The 21193-nt window shown below is 45.5% G+C and overlaps 1 protein-coding gene across 5 annotated transcripts in view; it reads right to left on the bottom strand.

The window, feature by feature from the left end:
- Nucleotides 1-21193, bottom strand: part of Zfp521 (zinc finger protein 521) — a 295122-nt gene that overhangs the window by 42664 nt on the left and 231265 nt on the right.

Below are 21193 nucleotides of genomic sequence, written 5' to 3' on the forward strand. Positions count from 1 at the left end.
GCCCGCTCTGGCAATGCTGAAGAAGAATGTTGTCTCACTTTGTGGATGCGCTTTCCTCTGCTCCTCAGTCCTAGTCCATCATATCCAACCCCAGGCCACCGCTAGCTTAGCTTTGCTGGACGGTTCTCATTTTGTCCCTGATCTCTCTCTACCTGTCTATCTGTCTCATCCGTATTTTTCTGAGATCAGGGCTCACTTGTGACAAGTTCTAGAACATTAGACATCAGAAGTTGGTAGAAGGAAGATTTTGATTGGCTGACGATTGCTGTACTAAGAGTCCAGGGTCCAGCAAAGCAGCATCACCTTTGCTAAAACTAACACTCTGGTAAGCGACACAGCCTACTGTGCTCCCTGAACTGCTCTACATGTCTGCAAATATGAATCCAGGCAACCTCGCAACAACTCATGAGAAATGCTATCATTACACCCACTTGACAGATGAGAAAGCCATGACCCAGAGAATATAGAACTTTTCTCTGAGTCAGAGACACTAATAATTAAAGAAGGCAGAACTCAGATCCGGGCAGTTTGGTCTATGGGTTCATGAACTTATAGACAAGCTATGCCACACCTGCTATCCCCAAGATGACTTGTTAGGAAGAGCAAGGGTCAGAGGCTATCCTCTGTATATATGATGTCATGAATCTACCTTCTACCTGCAAAGGTTAGAGGTGTTCCTAAGAGGCAGACATGCTGGGAACAAGAGTGTGAGATACATTTACACCCGGGGAACAGCAAATTTAAACTAAAACAAAACAAAGGCATTTCCCCTATCCAATGGCAAATTTCTGTATAGTTGCTTCACTCGTTGGGATCTGACAATGTGAAGGTCCAAATACCAAGGGAATTATTATTAGCTAAGTAGGAGCGAAATCACTCTATTTGTATTGCTAATCTTTCCTCTCACACAAGTGTAAGTCTTCAGAGGCAGAGGACAAGAGTTTGTACAAGGAGGAAGCGAAGCACTAATTAAGCCCCAGTCCAGTCGACATTCCACAGGAGATAAAAACCCACTCTATAGTTGGGTGGCATAGCAAACTCCTTGACTATAATTATGTAAGAAGAAGTTTAGTTGTGCCTACTGACATGACAAGGGGTTATACAAAGAGCTTTAGGGATTATGTAAGCTCAATCATTCTTTTTTTTTTTAATCTCTTCTTTTCTTTTAAATCCTAAAGTCACCAAATTTCACCTAGATTTCAGTCATTAAGAGATATAAGAAACACTATTTATTGCAGAGAACCGAATCAAATGTAACCAAAAGTATTTGCTAAGACTTAAAAATTTCTAAAATCATATAACTATATGTTGAAGAATAAGAGGATATCAAAGTTTTAATGTCGCAACACCATTTAAAAACTACGCCTACTTTTCTACATTGTGCCCAATGAGTACATGTGAGAAAAATAAACTAAAATTTTTCTTCCTACCCATTTCTTTTTTTTTTTTCCCCGTGAGAGCCAGGGAGTAGCCTTGGGTGTGAGCCTGTGTTCCTTGACTGTCAGACTGTTAAGTCACATGACCAAGCTTGCTGTGGTCTTTCCTTAAGGACAGTGGCTGACTGTATTCAGGCATAAAGGGAATTCTGCAAGTTAAGATGGTTTTGAATGTGACAGTCTACCTTTTGACTACTCATACTTTATATGTAAAGTTAACAAAAAAAGTAAATAAGATATGTTTGAGTGCAAAAAAACATGTCCCCACCTATTTTCTCTTTTTTCTAGCCCAGAGTAAAGCAGTCCCCTAAAAGTTAAATAATTTAAATTTAGTCAAATGAAACAAGAACGGCGACAGTCAGCTGTGGAGTGACTTATGTGTCACTACACACACTTATTCTTCACAGAGTATGCCCCTTGTTTGTGGAGTGATTAAGTAATACCCATGACAGCAATCATAGCAAGCATTCTCGAAAGCTATTTTTACAGATTTAAAGCACATTATACTATTGAAAAAATATTGCAAGTTCAATTTCCTTCTATTTGTAGGTTAAACAGTGAGAATTTTTTCCCCCAATAAATGGATCTCCATTATTGGAGTAGGCGGAGAAACACATCAATTGCTCCTCAGACGTCTCAGCCAAACCGATGATCTATCAGATGCTAAGAACCTTCCCCGGTTCCTCTGCTCTGTCCCTTCACCACAGCCCCCCATTCTCACTGTGGATCATCTCTATGGGGTCCCCCCTTCCTCACTGTGGATCATCGGCACTCGGTCCCCCCATCCCCACTGTGGATCATCAGCACCGGGTCCCCCCTTCCTCACTGTGGATCATCAGCACCGGGTCCCCCCATCCCCACTGTGGATCATCGGTGTCCTACAGGGTGGGCTGTAGGACAAGCGTGTGACCAAAGGCCTGCAGACAGCTCCAGTGAGGATCTTAGTTTAAAGGAAGCACAGTTGATTACGGAGAAGACAGGACAGCTGGGGTCTGTGGAGCTTGTTACTTCCCCTTATTCCATTTGGGGAAATCAGGAAGTAGAGGCTCTGGCTGGAGGCTGAATAGGTGGTGACCCAGCTCCTCAGCGACCCATTGCTCATAGCTAGGCTTTGTGTCCTAAAGGTCCTACCATCTCTCCAAATCCAGACCACCAGCTGAGAAGCAATAATCCAAACACAGGAGCCTAGGGAGTCAAGGCAGGGACCCAAACAACTACGTCTATTGCTGGCTAAACACTTTCTTTCCTGAGGATGAACAGAGACATGAGAATTCTGATACAACTTCTCTATAAGGAGAAGTGCAAAGTAGCTTCATTCAGAGACCCTGCTGAATCTGCCCTGGTGAGTTCTGTGCTCAGCTGTGTGGTCAGTGGCACCATTTCACTGTTAAAGAACTGAAAACCTATAGCATAGAGCAGTGTAACTGCATTAAAGGCCATTCCCCGGCAAAAAGGCGCTCATTCCAGCAGCTGACGCTTGTTCGAGAGGCAATACTATCAACACCTCCAATTTCAATTTCAAGTGGGATCTGCCCCGAAGCCAGAACTTGCACCTTGCTTCCTCCCCCTAAAAGGTGCCAAAGAGCTTAAAATTCAATCAAAACCACCGTTTCTCCTCTCTGGAAAGGTAGCAGCTGACAGTAATTGGATAATACAGTCTGACTCATTTATTAAAAAGAGATTCAGAGTCAATTGACTTAATAACCATTACAATATTTCATTAAGGCTATAATAGGCTAGCACAGCCCCATTTTTTTTTTTTTATGAAGAGTTATAGGTGAGATCTTTGGATGAAACTTCTAGATGCTTCCATCCATGTTTTCCGCTTACCTATATTCTCCAGACTTTATCTCTGTATGTTGCTCCGAAGGAGGGAGGGAAGAGGGGAGGGTGAGAAGGGAGGGAGAGAGAAGAGTCCTTTCTGCGTCCTATCAATACAGATCGATTACAACATTGGAATCTTCACAGCTAAAGGGTTGATAGGAAATGAGCAAAATGACGGGAGTCTAGGAAAACACAAACGCTGCACATCATGATTGGAAATATTCTAGTCAAAATCCTTGAAAGTATAAACCAGTGCTAGGCGAGGGAGAATAAAACTGCAGAGTGCAAACCAGTCAGCCAAAGAAGAACATTCCTCCTCAGCCTGCCTCACATCATAGGACACACGGCATCCTCACAACCTACTCTGCAGCAGTTGTGAGGGTACCCAGTGACATGGTAAGATGTCAGAGCAGCCTTCTCCTTACTGAGCACCTACTACAGGCCAATGAATAAAGCTTTGCAGGCCACCTAGGGCAGGGTACCAGGGATGTTTGAGCATAATTGGGAAATAACGCCACGTGTATAGAAGTCAGAGCTAAAACAATTATTTTCATTTGCTAATCTTTGTGTAAATGCGAACATAAATGTAAACAAGAATCAAGTCTGCATAAGAGCCTCATACTCGTGTAAATATTTATTCCCATATTACACGTTTCAAGGAAGGAGTCTGCTGCATATGCAATTGCTGTGGCCCTTCATGGCCTGCGTGAGAAACAGGAGGAATTGTGGTGAACTTTCTGCTCCGAGAAAACACACCCCTTCTTTCTCAACCAGAGCCGGCTCAGAGGCAGGTGGTTCTTCCTCTCCACCGCCTATCCTGGACCCACAGGACTCTTAATCAGCCGTGGCAGAGCAAAGAGCTAACCGTCAACGTTCGGGTGCTCAAGCAGGACTCAAGGTTTTGAGTGCCAACGTGGCCACTGTGAGTCTAACACAAGACACTGATATTCCGGAATGAGCTTTACACAACGGCGACCCTCTCAGCAGCCTACAGACTGTGTGTCCGTGTTTATACCCCATTCCCTCCAATAAAGAACGAGAATTTAAAGCAGCTGCAAGAAACGTTCGGCGGCTGCGTTACGTGCTGCTGTTATCTCAGAAACCACTGGGAGCCCTGTTTACATGTCTCAACACCAGGGCCATTACCAAGGACCAATTTGTAAGGGTTTATAAGTAGAACCCTTCTCTTTACCCTTGACCCTGGCTGGAAGGGTCCTTTTCACTCTCTTCAATGACAGAAATCTATAGGCTAAAATCCTCCTGCCCCCATTATCATGTGAGAGGGGTCATCCTTGAAAAGCTCTGACCTGACAGGAAGTGAACTTGCCCCTCAGAATCCAAGCAGAGAGACTGGATGCCCTGAAGTTGTAATTTGCAAACCCTCCCCCCCCACCCCCCGCTCAAATGTGTGCAGCACTCTCTGCTTGCACACACATATTTTTTACATCCGAGCAAACCATGCCCTAACCAATTCCCAACCTTCGCCCCCGCTGTGCTTTGCTTTGCTTCTTCCCTGAGTTAATTTCCAAGCACACATTTATAAGCCAGGGGTCTGCGGACTAACAAAGCGAAGGCATACACGACAAACCCAGCCCTCGGCTACACTGACTCACCCTGGAAATCAGGGCTAGAAAAATAGGCAGCCTGCACTGCAATTTGCCACGCACACAGCCATCCCATTCTTTCTCGGGTCCCTGGCACTCCGGCCACAATAATTTGTTGCATTACACACTACACATATTTCACAACTGTAACATTAACACACCAAGGTGCTAATTTGGCAGTGGAGAATACGGCTTAGGCTTTCAAGTCCGCCAGTAGATTAGTCATTAAGCCCCTGAAGTAAGGCAGAATTGGAGAGAACTGAACAGTGTATGAGCTTCCCCCCCCCCCTTCATACCAGCTAGGAAGTTCTGGCCTTATTTATTCTGTGGAAAAGCTTAACATGAAAATGAATATCGCCTGACCAGTACTTTTGGAAAGCTTTCTCACTGGTGATATGGTGGGATTTGCTTCTGTCACTATTCCCAAACCATTGCGAGAGAGCACGAGACATTACGGACAGGACTTCTGACAATACATAAAGAGAAGAGCCCTGGGAATCTGAGCAACCCAACAGCAGCGGCCTCTATGCACGAAGTACCTAAGGCACGGACAGGCATCTCAGGGAGAGCCAAATGCTAGGTATGTGCCCCCTGTGCCCAAGCCACAACGTACTCCAAGGAGGCCTGCAAGGTGCAAGCCTCTGGGAGACTCATGTCCCTACGATTTTGTTTGTTTGTTTGCCAATGGTCTAAAAGCTGCAGTGCTTTTGGACTTGTAAGTAAAGCCACTGGTACTGACACTGTCGTTTCCTGTCTTGAACTTCTCATTATCAGCAGGATGGGAGCAGGAAATGATTCAACAGGGGTAGGCTGCAAAGTACCCAGCAGAATTAAAGAGCCCAGGGGCTGCCTAGAGCCCCATAAACATCAGCAGCTTGGAAACTCGCAGGGGGTCCAGGTGGATAGGGGCAGGAAAGGCAGGCAGGGGGATTTCAGAAGCTCTGAGACACAGTACTGTCCAAGGTCTCGGTGTTATTACCATTCATGTGCACACATACCTATTAGAATATTCTCACGGAGCAGGAAAATATTGGAGTGCTGTTTAAACTATAATAATAATTAAAAAAAAACACCAAAAAGGGAGCTCTGCTAAAAGAGAAATCCTTGGCAGCACTGAAGTGGGGGCCAGGAACAAGTAAACGGAGTAAGGAAACGGCCTACCCTGACGGATGCCCTGGCACTGCCACTGATTTCTTTCCTCTTTGTGAATTTAACCATGGGCCTCATAGCCAAAGTCTCGGCGCAAACATACAGAGTTACGCAAGAGATTTAAAGGGGGGAGAACTTTTCTCTTAAATGCTTTGATTAAAAAACAAAATTATTGGAAAAAGCCCCGTGAAACTTTGTAGTTAGCCACCCCCCGCCAAAAGCATTCTTAAGCAAGCTAAGAAGGAAGCAGTGAACATTTCTTAGCGAAAGCACTGAGCCTGGAGATGGCTCCTGACAAAGTGTTTGCTGCATGAGTAAACCTGAGTTCATTTCCCAGAACCCGGTTATGAAGTCAGGCATGAGGGTGGGGAGAGGGCATGGTGGCTAAGAGCCCTTACTCCTCTCGCAGAGGACTGGAGTTCAATTTCTTGCACCCATCTCTGGAGGATTACAACTGTTTGTAATCTGACACTTGAGACCTCAGTGGGCACCTGCACCTGACCTCTTGTGGACAGACACAGAGCGTTAAAATTTTGTTAAAAAGCATTGGATGTGCTAGCATGTACTTGTAACGCCAGTGCTAAGGGAGTAGGCACAGGTAGATTCTTAGAGTTCACAGGCTAGTTAGCTCTAGGTTCCAGTGAGACACCTTGTCTCATAGGACAAGGTGACTAGCTCCTTAAGAACACCTGAGGCTGACCCCTGGTCTCCTCACACAGGTGCATCTACCCCTGACCCCGCCCACACAGCCATACAGTGAAATAAGTTGGATGCAAACAAATGTGTAAGGGTGGGAGTGGGGTGACAGCCAAGCTTGAAAGGCACCTGCTAGATCTGCATGGATGTGTCCTGCTCTCAGAAATCTGCTTCTTGTTACAAAGCTTGGGCCAAGTCTACCTGAGTGTGCCAGGCGGAAAGGCACCCAGCCCAACCAAGAAGATACTGGGTGGAAAGAAACTCTTTTCTTGAAAAAGTTTCTCTTCACCTTGTTTTCAGTCTCTCTCTCTCTCCCTCTCCCTCTCTCTCTCTCTCTCTCTCTCTCTCTCCCCCCCTCTGTCCCTCCCTCCCTCTCTCTCTGCATGTGCGCTTGTGCGTGTGTGTGTGTGTGTGTGTGCGTGTGTGTGTGTGTGTGTGTGTATGTGTATAAGCAGAGGTCACCCTTGGCTTCCTCAGGAACTCCATGTACCTTGATCTTCGAGACAGGGCCTCTGACTAACTGGGTAGAGCTGGCTGGCCAGCTAATCCCAGGGCTCTTCTTGCCTCTGTAGCACTGATAAGGGAGTGGCACCATGTCTAAGAACATGTGTTCTAGGGTCTAAAGTCAGGTCCCCATGCTTATATGACAGCCAGTGCGCTATCTCCTAGGGTCTAAGTAGGCTTTCCCAACAGTTGATAGTCCTATAATATAGCCTTCCACTCTTTCCTTACACACTCACAGGGATTCATCCACTCTTTCCTTACACACTCACAGGGATTCATCCACTCTTTCCTTACACACTCACAGGGATTCATCCACTCTTTCCTTACATACTCACAGGGATTCATCCACTCTTTCCTTACACACTCACAGGGATTCATCCACTCTTTCCTTACATACTCACAGGGATTCATCCACTCTTTCCTTACACACTCACAGGGATTCATCCACTCTTTCCTTACATACTCACAGGGATTCATCCACTCTTTCCTTACACACTCACAGGGATTCATCCACTCTTTCCTTACATACTCACAGGGATTCATCCACTCTTTCCTTACACACTCACAGGGATTCATCCACTCTTTCCTTACACACTCACATGGATTCATCCACTCCTTCCTTACACACTCACAGGGATTCATCCACTCTTTCCTTACACACTCACAGGGATTCATCCACTCTTTCCTTACACACTCACAGGGATTCATCCACTATTTCCTTACACACTCGCATGGATTCATCCACTCTTTCCTTACACACTCACAGGGATTCATCCACTCTTTCCTTACACACTCACAGGGATTCATCCACTCTTTCCTTACATACTCACAGGGATTCATCCACTCTTTCCTTACACACTCGCATGGATTCATCCACTCTTTCCTTACACACTTGCATGGATTCATCATACCATTTGCAGGCAGATTCTCTTGTTTGACATCAAACGTCTCATTTTCTTTGCCTGTAGGTCTTCTGGTTGGTGTAGCAGCATGGGTAAATTTACTTTCAAGCCCTGAACCAAAGCAAAGCAAAGCAGAAAACAACAGAAAAGGAAAAGAAAACAAACCCCAAACATAACTGATAACATTGGAAGAGTTCATGCATAATAAACGAAGTGCAACCTGCCCGGTTGTTAAGTCTGTGGGGAAAACATCCTTGAGAACCAAGAGGTACAGCAGTCAGCACTGACTCACATGGTAGTAGGCAGCCATGGCAACTGTGGACCAGAAACAGCATCTATCAGGAATGTTTCTGCAGGGACATGGTGTTGGGTTTGCAGCAAGGGTCAGGGCCTTTTCTTTTGCTTCTTAAAAAACAAAACAGAAATCTTCTGCTGCTTGGCGTACAGCCACTAGCTATGTGGGGAAGGCTGTTTATCTTTGTTAGAAAGCACAGCCCAGTACTGCAGATGGTTAAAAGAAATGGACAGAAAAGTAATACAAATCAGACAAAGGAGAGGGAGCGAAGCTCGACAGTTTCTGCAAATATTTTCCTGAATGTCCATGGTTTAAGGAATAAAGACAGTTGGGCGTTTTAAAGATGATTTTCTTTTACATTTTTAATTATGTGTATGTGTGTGCATCTGTGGGTAGCTGTGTGCATGTGAGTACAGGTGCTAGCTGAAGCAGGAGTTACAGGTGAATGTTCGTCCCCACCATGTAGGAGCTGGGAGGAGTCTGCTCCTCTCTGGAATAGCAGCAAATGCTCTTAACCACTAAGTCATCTCTCCAACCCCCAAAGGACTTCCTTTTGTTTTGTTTGACGGTTTCCCTGCATGTAATATTTGTGCACCACATAAGTGCCTTGTGCCTGGAGGTCAGAAGAGGGTGTCAGATCCCCTGGAACTGGAGTTTCAGACAGTTGTGAGCCACCAGGTTGGCATTCAAAACTGAACCTGGGCCCTTTTGCAAGAGGAGTGAATGTTTAACTGTTAAGCCATCTCCCCAGCCTCTGCTTGGGCATTTTTAAGCTAATTATCCTGGTAAGAAACTATTTCATAAGAAACTGAGTACTGAGTGCAAAGCTGACACCTTCGCCTTACTCTGGTGTTTAGAATCTAAATGTATCTCAAACAGAAAACTGTGTCTGTGAGGACACAAGCGTGTGGAAGGGGTGGGGCTCTCTTTGACTCCCAGGGGGTTTTTGCCTCTTCCTCCTTGCAGGCAATGTTAGGAAACCATTAAGCGTGAAAATGTGGGGAAAAAGTCACAATCTTGTATGCTATTTGCAAATGAGTCGAATTTTTATTGTTCTTTTGGTGTGACCTCAGGAACTTGGCCTTGAAGAATAGAAGAAGGTAATGGTGCCATAAACGCAGTAAGATTTCTAAAAACAGTTTATTGGAAATGTGAAACTTGCCTTCTCCTAATCAGAGGATGCCACCCCTCAGAGAAATTTTCCTGTGCATTATTAAAGTGATATACTGCGGTACTAGTTAGAGCTCCATAACCTTTAAATTGCCTGATTGTAATTAAGGCCACTAGTTTTATTTAGGAAGGTTCAAGGAGGCGCAATTGAAGTTAGCTTAACTAGTGTGAATTTAATGTCATGCTGCCAGAAGGCAGAGGGGCACACTGGTCTGGCCGCTCCACAGCACAGGCTGCTGTGGGATTGTATATCCTAAATTGTGTCTAGATTTTAAGATGCTGCAGCTGTCAGACATGGCGGGACGTGGGTAGACCCACAGCCTCAGGTTGGCACGTGTACTTCACTCACTCACTCACTCACTCTATTCAATATCCTGAATTCTAAGTACATCTGATCCCTGACTGTGTGAGAAGGGGGACAGGGGAGGGATTGGGGGGAGGTTACGGTTGTTTTTAAGGATCTCATGATCACTCGCTCAGAAGGGTGGGGGGGGGTGTCCAGGTAATGCTCAATCAGCACCAACAATTTAAATTGAGATGCATGTGTAACAAAGCTGAGAGAGGCGAAAACTGTGGAGAGGGAAAGTTCGGGTGGGGGGACATGGGGAGATGGGGAGGAAAAAGCTGGTTACAGGATACAGAGTGGAGTACGGAGAACTCATCCACACCGCTAGGAAGGCAGGCGAAGAAACAGAACCAAGCAAAACAAGAGGGTCAGAGCAAAGACGGGTCGGGTCTCCTGCACAGACGAGAACCGCAGCAGACAGTATGTCTGGAAGTGAGCACACAGCATTCATCTCCGGGCAGAATGCTGGCAATTTTCTGTCGTCCCAACAGCAATAATGAAGAATGGATTTCTTTACAGCCAAGTGGCTCAAGCAGCCAGCTACGCTACCACTATATAATTAATAACAATAAGCAATTAAAGAGAACAGCAGGTTACAACAAGGAGATGTCAAAATATATTAGCAAAGGAAAATACTGCAGCCACACATTTAAAAGAAAACCCGGTGTGCAGCATGGGAATCCACGGCCGTATCTTTTTGTGGGCTGTGTCTTGGATGAGGCTTTTATACTTGAGAAAAGAGGAGGGGGGGGACATAAAACTACTCTAAGGTGCTTAGCATCTTTCCAAACCGAGGAATGTTCCCCGTGCGCAGAGAAATCAGAAATGCAATATGGCAAATAGAATTGTAAAGACAGAGGATAGTTGGCTGCAAAGTCTTTACCATCGTACATTTGTGAAGAAATACTCGAATACGTACCTCACCAAAGAGCCCGATTAGCTCAAGTACTCAGAGAGACTAGAACATTTTGCTTTTTTTTTTTTAAAGTAAAATCTTGATTAATCAGTAACTCAGGAAAGTGTTGGAGAATCTAAGAGTATCAATTCATCTGCTTAGTAAAATGGGAGAGCTCAGGGTTGGAAGGGGCCTTAAGGACTAGGTAGGTATAGACCTGTCTAAGTGATGAGAGGTGATGGGAGCAAGAGATATAGCCCTGCTCACGAAGGGGTGTGCTACAGCTAAGACTGGCAACAGAATCTAAACATTCCCAGACCCAGGACTCCAACAGTTCACTAAACCTTTACTTAACAGATGAGTTTGGGCCTGGGTTTGTATTCCCAGCAACTGTATTAAAACCAGGTCTATATTAAAACTAGGGATGGAGACGTGGTGTGGTAAAGACAGGGATGGATCTGAGGCTTGATGGCCTGAGCATCCGAAACAGTGAGCTTCAGCTTCAGTAGAGACCCCTTGCTTCAGAAAATAAAGATGAGAATGGCAGAGGAATACATCCTGAGTCAGCCTCTGCCTTTCCTCTACATAGACATGGGGTGTGCGTCTGTGTACACAACACAAACACACATACACACACCTGCACACACATGGGCATGAACGCACACACCTGCACACACACATTCACATACATGTGGGAATACATGCACACATCTGCACACACATTCACACATATGTGGGGGCACATGCATGTTCATACATGTTTACACATGTACATACATGCGTGTGCACGCACGCACACACACACACACACACAATCTCTGATCCTTAAGTAGAGAAGTTTGTGTTGCTTATCAAACAATGGGTTAGGGTTAGGGCTAGTTCTACGGTTCTAATTTTATTGCTGTGCAAAAAGCTGTTGCTATTTCTATGCCATGTGGCTCCACTCAGCTCCTTGCCCTAAGCAACTATGTCTCCAAGCTCCTTTCTCCTACTAGAAATACAAAGCTGTATGTAAAACCTGTGGGAGAACTGAAAATCTTAGTAATGGAGAGTTAACCTGTGTCATATCACCCCTCCCCATTTTACCCTGTACCCTGCTCCATCCACCCCCACCATCCCCAGATTCCCCAACTTGGTCTGACCTATGAGTCTGAAAAAAATGAAACATTTCTGACTGTATGACTTGTGAATTAGTGGTTAAATTTTGATATTTTTCTTTAAATGGTAGTAAACCAACGATTTGGTTAAACTGTTATTCGAGTCTCTGTGGAAGCTGAGCTTGAGGGCTTCTTTAGAGAATTAGAATTACTTGGATGCAAAGACTAAGTGCATGTCTATCCCGACATATGCTCCCTTAAGTACTTGAATCATTCTAAATTGAGTATGTGGGCAAATACCAAGAATACATGCATTTTGTAAAGCATGTGGCTTATGTATATATAGACAATTAGTGCGCCGGACTATCTAGGAACTTCATACCGAAGGCAAGATGTTATTTCGGGCATAGCAATGCCTCATACTAACTTCAGTTTCCTTCTGCTGTTTCCCTCAGTCAAGAGAACTGTACAGGACACAGCCGGCGGTAGGCAGGAGTGGTGTACGCGCAGTGCTGAAGGTAGGAGAGGGAGGACGGATTCTTAGGTCAAACACTAAAGTCGAAGAGAGCGAGAACTAGAGCTCCCCAGAAAGCGTGCGCTTGCTGGTTGCAAGTGTATTCTGTCCAATGAAGAAAGGGACATAATTGTGGGTAGCTCTTTCTCAGATAGATTTTCTTATATTACTTTCTGCAAGCTATTAAATATTTCTCAGACCATAATGCCAAATTATAAAGATGCTTTGGGCACAATAAATTTTTAATCCCCTATCTTTATGACAATTTTTCTAAAACCGGAAGCAGCTCATTCAAGATCTGTCTTAAAAAGTTAAACACTGTATACTGTGTCGATATAAATGGAAGCAGATAATGAATGTCCCCCACATAAGAAGGAACTCTATTGAGATAGTGTCACTAAACTGACTGTTGATGGCCTTACATGTTCTATATATTTATGGGTTCCACTTCACTCCCAGGACGCACCGTGTAATCAGCACAGAGTTCCAATGCTGTCTTAAGCAATCCCAAGTGAAATGTGGGTGTCTACAACATTCTTCATGGTGTTCTTTCTGAAGGTATGCTCTATTTGGCAAATTTAACGGTTCCTTCTTGAAAAAGCACAAAAGAACAAAGGTCTTGGACAGACAGAGATCAGCACGAGAGTTCTTACACTTGACAGCCCAAAGGAAAGCTACTACATTAGGCAATTTGGTGCCATAATGGTTGTGGTGCAAAATACTTCCAGTTAAGACCTGATCTGTACAACCAGCAGATTTGTCTTATCCCTGAATGTTGGAGAAAAGGCAGTTCAAATATTCAAATCAGAGTCACTAAATGGAGATTAAATGCATTATACAAATGTGTAGAAAACTAAACGGAATAAATGTTTTCAGTCGATCTTAAACTAATTGCCATTACTGAGTATACCTAAGTATTTATACGGAGAGAAAACCTACTCTCTGACAATAACTTCTCAGGAATAGGAAAAGCGCTTAGCTAAATGCTGCATCCAACTACTGCACAGAATCAAGAATAGGGCTGGGGAGACAGTTCATTTGGTAAAGGCTTGCCTTGCAAGCATGAGGAGCAGGTTGGGATCCCCAGAACCCATGTGAAAAGGTAGGCATAGCGTCAGGCACTAGCAACCAAACGGAGAGGAAAAGACAGGAGGATTCCCCAGACCTGCTGCCCAGCCTGGAATACAAGGAGAATGACAGAGCTGAGGAATGATATCTGAGCTTTTCCTCCTGCCTGCACACACCCGTACATATGTATGGGATACTCAGTTACATGTGATATTCATACATACCCAACGTGAATAAACACAAGCATACACAAACAGAGGGGGAGAAGGAGAAGGGGAGGGGAGGTGGGAGAGGGTGAGAGGAGAGGGAGGATGGGAGGGGAGGAAGGAGAGAGGGAGAGAGGGAGGGAGGGAGGGAGAGAGGGAGGGAGGGAGGGAGAGAGAGAGAGAGAGAGAGAGAGAGAGAGAGAGAGAGAGAGAGAGAGGAGAAATGAATATATAGAGTCTCAGAGAATCTGACCCAATTGTAATTGTCTTCTTAGGAGACTGATGGGGGTGGGGTAACATTCCTGGTAGTCCCCTCCCTCTTCTCTAACCCACATGATAGATGACATCATGGGACATCCCTCAAAAGGAAAGCCCAGGCCAAAGAAGAAGGAGAAGGCAGCACTGGAGAGACACAGGACTCAGAATCTGGGCATCTCTCCTTTGTCATGGAGATAACAATGCTGTTATCATTACTGTGGTAACAGCAGGGACATTCCAAATCAAAGTAGTCACACTGGCCCCGAAGTCACTCAATTAGTTCTAAACATAATCTCATCTACTGAAAAACAGCAGTCTCTGTGGGCAGGCCAACACAACGTTTAAGCACAAGAGGCTGAATAAAATTTCTATACAAGTCAAACTAAGGCCTCTTCTCTTAGCCCCATAATGGGGGCACCCCTTTTCTTCCGTTGGCTTCTTGCTACCCCTTGCTGCACCTCTACCTGAGGATGACTATAAGGATAAGGATTGCTATGTATATTCAAACATCATCCACAGTAACCAAAGTGTGTATATGGGCTGGCAGAGGGCTGGGGTATAAGCCCAAATGCTCAGTTAATCTGCAGAGGATAGATTGTTTCCCAGGAAGAGCCTGATTGATTTGCTCAGCCACACCAGTAATTACTGGTAAAGCATGGTTCAAATCTGCATTTAGGTCCTAGATTAAGGGGAAGAAAAATGAGCAAATGTCACTTGGCAGCCAAGATGTTTTTTTTTTTTTTCTGAACTCGTCAGTGGTGATTTCCTGGGACCCTTGGCATGGAAGGCAGGAGACCAGTGAGCGGTTTCAAGTGTCAATGTTTAGTTGACACAGAACAAAGCCTCTCAAACACAAGCTCCTGTTTTACACCTTCCTGGCTACCTTGTTGATTCGTGCCTCTTTAAAGTTAGATTGAGAACGAAAACGTGATATTCGGTTTCTAGTCACTGTTCTCTCGTTTTTTCAATTCATTGAGGATAGTTGAACGCGTGGCACTGAAGAATCAGACTAATTCAAGAAGAAATGGCATCGCGCAATTCTTCTGTTGCGGATAAGAAACTGGATAGGATTCATTCCATTAACAACAGCAAACGATCTGTCCCTCACAACCAAGAATGCCGTTACTCGCAAGCTGCGTGAAACTAGGCAGGCTCGTTTGTTTTCCCACAAGTGGTACCAGTCACGACGCCGTTCTCTCTCCGTCACGCGGAGAGTTTCACGTAGACCGTTAAATATAACTTACTGAGTTGATTTGGAAAATACCAAGAAAACCATAGGCCGTGCCGCTCCAAGGCCTGCAGTTGAATAAAAACAAACAAACCCTCCCTGGCCCTGAGAAATTAAATAAAAAGTTAGATTTCCCTGCACTACGTTTGATTGCATTAATTGATGTTTTTAAAGAAAAGGTTGAAAATGGAGGCCGGCGGTGGCCTGTAGCTTTCCTAAGTCGCAAGAGCCTCGCACCACAAACAGCACCAAGGCACCACAAACAGCACCAAGGCCTCCCCTGCTGCGCTGTGACTCCCACTTGGCAGCAAGGAGCATCCACCGGTGCTTTCGTTCTCCACTTCCACATCCCTCTTCCCAAGCACAGGAGAAAGCAACTCGCGGAGGCAATTCAGCCCACTTGCCTGTTTGCTTACACGTACATTTCCCCGAAACACGAAGACACCGAGTGGCAGGAAGACACTTAGTGGTCAAACACTCTTTTATTCTCCTCAGTAAATTCTAACACAGGGTCTGGGTTCCCACAGAATTTGGACCATGATTACTCCTAGGCCCAGTTCTGTAATGTCACTTTTCCTACTGCTGGAGAAGTTGCTTCAGTGAGGAACCACACAGTGTGCACTTGAGCGAGCACAGACCTCTTCGGCAGGCCTAAAGCAACCGCCATTGTAGCTAGAGCTGTGTCTGTGAAGCCTGAAAGGCTGCCTCACAGAGACCTTTCTTCCCATGAAACTTGATGGAGGTTGAGCCACTCAGACTTTGGGATTATTCGGTGGTGACCAATCTGCTGCTCACCGGCTGCCATCTCAAGCACTTACCTTCCTCACACCTTAGCTGAAACACGATGTAAAGAGAGAAACAGGTACCTATGACATCAAGTTGGGGGAGGTCCAACCAGCAGGCATATATCAAGTATGAAGAATGAAATCGTCTGTCTGCCTGTCCATCGTCCACTTATCCATCTATATCTATATCTATATCTCTATCTCTATCTATATCTATCTCTATCTATATCAATATGTCCGTCTATCTATCTATCTATCTATCTATCTATCTATCTATCTATCTATCTATCTATCTATTTATCTATCCATCCATCTATCTATCTATCTATCTATCTATCTATCTATCTATCTATCTATCTAATCTATCAAGTGCCTATTCCATAATGACTAGTTAATGTTATTTATTGTTGGTTTTAAGCACTGAGCAAGTAAGTATTCCTTTATGCATTGGAATATTTTTATAATTGCTCTTAATCTTTAAATTCACTTATTAGTTTCATCTCTATTTTTCTTCTCCACTCCACATACAGTCAAAATATTGAGATGCGGTTAAGTTTCACGGGGCAGAGAGGGTCCTGGATTACAGTGCGGTTGTAGGCAAGAAGGACAGAAGACAGGGCTACACAAACTCCACCACCCCTCTGTAGTCAGGTGGCGGCCACTTCAAGGCAGTCCTGGTGTTTTTAGGACTTGAGTGGCAGACCTTTACAGTAGCCACAGGGTAGACACAGGGATAAAGACACTGTCCAGAACAGGATGCAGCTGGTGGCACCGCCACAGCCTCAGCTGTCTCCCGAGAAGGGCCTTCCTAGCCCTACCACTGAGGCTCGCACGTTGGCCTGGCTCCTAACATGTGGGATCATTTGGGTAAATGCAGCAGAGACCTCTTGCTAGTTTGAACGTAACCCAGGCATTTATGAGGAGTCTAGGCATATGGTAATGATAAACTTTAAAACAATACCCAGAAGATGTTGATGTTGTTAAATTACCCTTTCGAAAGCCCCTCCCTCTGAGGGCACAGCCAACCGCAGCTGTGACTATCTTGTTCCTTCTTTCTCCTCCTAATTGTGTGTGTAAGAGAGACAGAGGCAGACAGAATTTGTACGCATGTATGTGTGTGTGTGTGTGTGTGTGTGTGTGTGTGTGTGTGCGCGCACAGACTGAGCATTAACTAAACACATGTACATTTGCTAAACTAACACAGGTCAGTTCAGAAATGAGCTTATATGGAAAGGGTGGCGTTTGTTATTATGACATACCTTTCCCTCCTCACACAGAATTACCTTTGCCCTGAATTCTAACCATACCTTCTAGGACTCTTACAATGCGCTTCTCATTTTCCCAATATGCATTGTATCTTCACCTACATAGTTAATGCCTCTCATGCTTCCTGTTTATCTTGATTACAAGGGTTGTTGTCAAAACAACTATGGTTGGTTTTTAGATGGATGGATGGATGGATGGATGGATGGACGGACTGAAAGAATGGAGAAGCAGGGAGGGCAGGAGATCCTCTGATACCTCCCTGGCTAGGATGGGTGTGCAGTCCCCTGTGGCCTGGGTGTTGTGGTTTATGCTTGCCTGCATCCGATGCAATGAGCAGTGAGGGCTGCTATTCACATTGGTCCTAGGGCAGACCTCGTGCCCAGCTCTCTGACTTCTGTCCAGCCTCAAAGTTGAAAGAGAAACGCAGCCCCGTTCAGACCTGTTCCTCGTATTTATTTCCATCCGAAGAAACAATAATACTTTACTCCCTTTCTTGGCAGGCGCTTTCTGCCTGTTCTGTTCAACCTCATTTTCCCTTGACAAGTTACAAAACAGTGGCCGGGCCTGCCCTATGCATGCTACGCTTACTTCCTCGAGTGCCCAAGTATTGACCTCTCCTTAGTCCTGCTAGCTCGCCCTGTCTTAAGTTTTTAAGTGTCCAGCAGAGAGAATGGGATAAAAAGAATGGTCTTAATAAGTGCTTGAAGGTTACTGCCTTCCACTGGCCACACACTGTTCCTGCCAAGCAGAGGGCAATCCAAGCTTCCTTTCTTCCGAATGCCACTTCTTTGCGATCTCTAGAAATGTTAGGAGACGTTAGAAGGGACTGGATTAAAAACAATTTCGAGGATCAATCTGATGTTAAGAACTCAATAATTACTCAGGAAATATAAATTTACGAAGCTCTGCAGGAAATATCGGCATTGGGTGCCTGCAATAACGGACTAGTCTCTCAAGACCTTTTCCTTCCTAATCAGCTGCTGTGATGTCTGGGCAGCTGTGCTAGGAAAACGAACTCCTCCGGCCAGCCGGTGAACAATGCAAGGGACGAGAGAAAGGTGCCCAGCCCTTTGTGCCATGTGGTACTCATGCTCCTCAGGGGCGCACGTGCCTGGTCATTAGCCTCTGCGACTCTCGCTTCTCAAGGCAGAGGCTCATGCCTTCTCATTAGCACCGAATTCCCTGCCTCTGAGAGGAGCCCAGATGTCGGCCGAGCCTGACCCAATATCTGGCTGATCAGCTGCTGTTTACTTTCCTAAGCCTGAGGTTTTAGTACATCTTGAGCTGAGGCAGTGGGATTCTTCTCTGGCCCTCCTTGTCAGGGCTAAGTAATGGAATGCACGACAGGCTCACAAATGACCCAAGGCCGCAGCCGCTGCTCTGTATTAGGAGAGGGCTGCTGGTTTTCATGGGAAGCTTCCTAAAGGACAAAGGGTCCAGACTGCCTCTCTGGAAAGGAAATCTGCAGGAGGTTGTGGTACCATGAACCAACCCAGCATGCCTCGGCACATCCAGCCTGGGGCAAGTGGCCCAGACTCCAGTCCTCTTCAGAAAACGTTCTTTGTACGGAATTAAATAAATAAGTAGGGGCATGCATACACATATGCATACATACATACAAATATGAAATGCATCTCTTTAATAATCTGAAGAAATCGTCCCTGCTCCTGGATGAGGCTGTCGTTAGGGGCCTGTGACAAAGGGGCCTGTGGGTTTTCTCAGTACCTTTGATCTGCATTATGAAATGTTAATGTCCATCCCATCGGAGTCCCTCTCGAAGCAATGCCCTCTCTCTGGCAAGGTTTACCCCTGCCCGCTGCAGCCCCCTTACTATCTCCATATCTGGGTTAAGTGCTGACTTCGGGCCCATGCCCAGGAGCACTGCCATTTTTAAAACAGGGCTAGCTCAATTCCTAAATAGGAATGTTTTGATGATAGAGAGCCTGGTCTAGATTAAATGGTGGCCTTTCGCAGGAAGCACACCATTAGCCTGACCTGGTGGCACTCTGTATGCACTGACTGCCTGGAACGTAACTCCCGGCATTTTGTCTGTGCGGGGGGCTGGGGGCTGGGGCAGTGTCCGCAGAATTTATAATGTTATGTTGATTAGGTGGGAAACAACCAGGAACACATATTTTGATATCTCTATTAGCAGCCTGTTCATGTCTAACTGCAAAACTTGGTTGCACTTCGAACACCATCTTTGCCCAAGACAGACCAGTAAACACAATTCCTCTCTCTATAATTAGCCTTTTCTCTGAGGGCCCTGAAGTAAGTCTGCATGCCGTAGATTTAATATCCAGCGCTATATCCATATGTGCTGCCCTTGCCTGGTCCCAGAGCATATAAACTCCCCTATTAGCAGCCTTGACTGCTTAATTATGCAGATTTTTTTTGTACCCGCCTGCCTGTAAAATTACTGTGTCTAACCTTTTTTTTTTTTCTTTCTTTTTTTTTCCTCTCTCCCTCTTTGCACCATGCTGGCCATTCTAATGAAATCGGCATAGGGGAAGGGCCTGATTTGCAGTTACGGAGCCTGGATCGCACTGGCAATCTGTCCTTAGTGGGAGTCACAAAAGAAGTCAAATGCCTTCATCTGGCTCTACCCTATCATCCCCAAGGTGATTGAGTTCACTTCCCGATGCTTCCCAAGTTTTCCTCAGGCTGTCCAATCAGCAGGTCCACCAGGGAGCCCAGCCTAGCTTGCAACAGTCTCTGTATCTAGTTACAGCCCCACCAGGGACAGTCAACCATCCACCCCCAAGCCTTCAGATGAAAACCTTTTCTAACAAGGCCGCCCAGCGCCAATGAAATAACACACATCTGCATATCCACTGGGTCCCATGTTTCTTGTGCTCATGGATTATGTATCTTGCAGCCTCTAATAAAGAAATGCAGTTCTTTGTTTAATGTTTATCTTGTGCTTGTTAAGCAAATGCTAATGTTGTATCAGAATGCTTTAGTGCTATTTGGGTTTTGGGTGATTTACTACAAGACAATCTGCTGTGAAGTAAATTTAGAGAAAGGGAAAAAAAAAGAGGGGAAATCATTCGGGTTGAAAGGGAGAAAGGAAACGTCTGACAGGAAAATTAAGAAATGGGAAAGAGGTGGTGAGAACGGGGAAGTGAGCGTGTATGCTCTAGAGACAAGAATCGAGATAGACAGAGGTGGACAGAGGTATGGACAAACAGACACATTCAGGGGTGAGGGCAGGGGACAGTAGAGCTTCCTGCAAATGCCTTAGTCCCAGGCTGCCATGCTCGGCCCATCACTGGACAGTCAGAGAGTGAGAGACAGAGTAAACCTAGGGCGATTCCCAAAGGCAAGGAACAGAGAAAGTCCCCTTCAGTGACAAGGTAAACTGTCCTGAAGGGTAAACAAGAAATAAAACCACCCTTTCTGTTGTTGTTGTAGTCTGCCTTTGTGCCCTGATGGTTAGCACTGTGCATTGTTATTCACAGACCACAGGGAAGCCCTAAATTTAATTGTTCATGCCAAGCTCTGCTAGAAATGGGCAAAAATAATCAGAGGCTCCCTCCTCCCAGTTTCATGGAGACATGGGGGCTGGGGAAAAGGAAAGAGGGTGGCAGCTTGAAAGCTGATGGATGGGTGTCCTTTATTTACCCTTTGGCAAAGTGGCAGACCTTTCCCGCCTGCCTCCAATGCCGTGGTGCTGGGAGGGAAGACGATGTCTCATCTTTACACACAGAGGACACAGTTCCACGGTCTCCACATGCTTGCTAGGAGAGGCCACACACACAGCGCTCTAACGCAAAATGGGGGTGGGGGTGGGGGAGACTGAAATGCACAGTGTTTATGAACGGAGCTGTTTGTTGATAGAACACGAAGCGGAGAAAACCTCTGGTTTCTGCATTCTGCAGTATAGAAGGACTGGCGGTCAGAGGTCACGGTGGGTGGAGAACCGATGGCAGGTGGGGTAAGTCGGCAAG

This window comes from Rattus norvegicus, chromosome 18 (assembly GCF_021556685.1).
Source record: "Rattus norvegicus strain SHRSP/BbbUtx chromosome 18, alternate assembly SHRSP_T2T, whole genome shotgun sequence".
Taxonomy (NCBI): domain Eukaryota; kingdom Metazoa; phylum Chordata; class Mammalia; order Rodentia; family Muridae; genus Rattus; species Rattus norvegicus.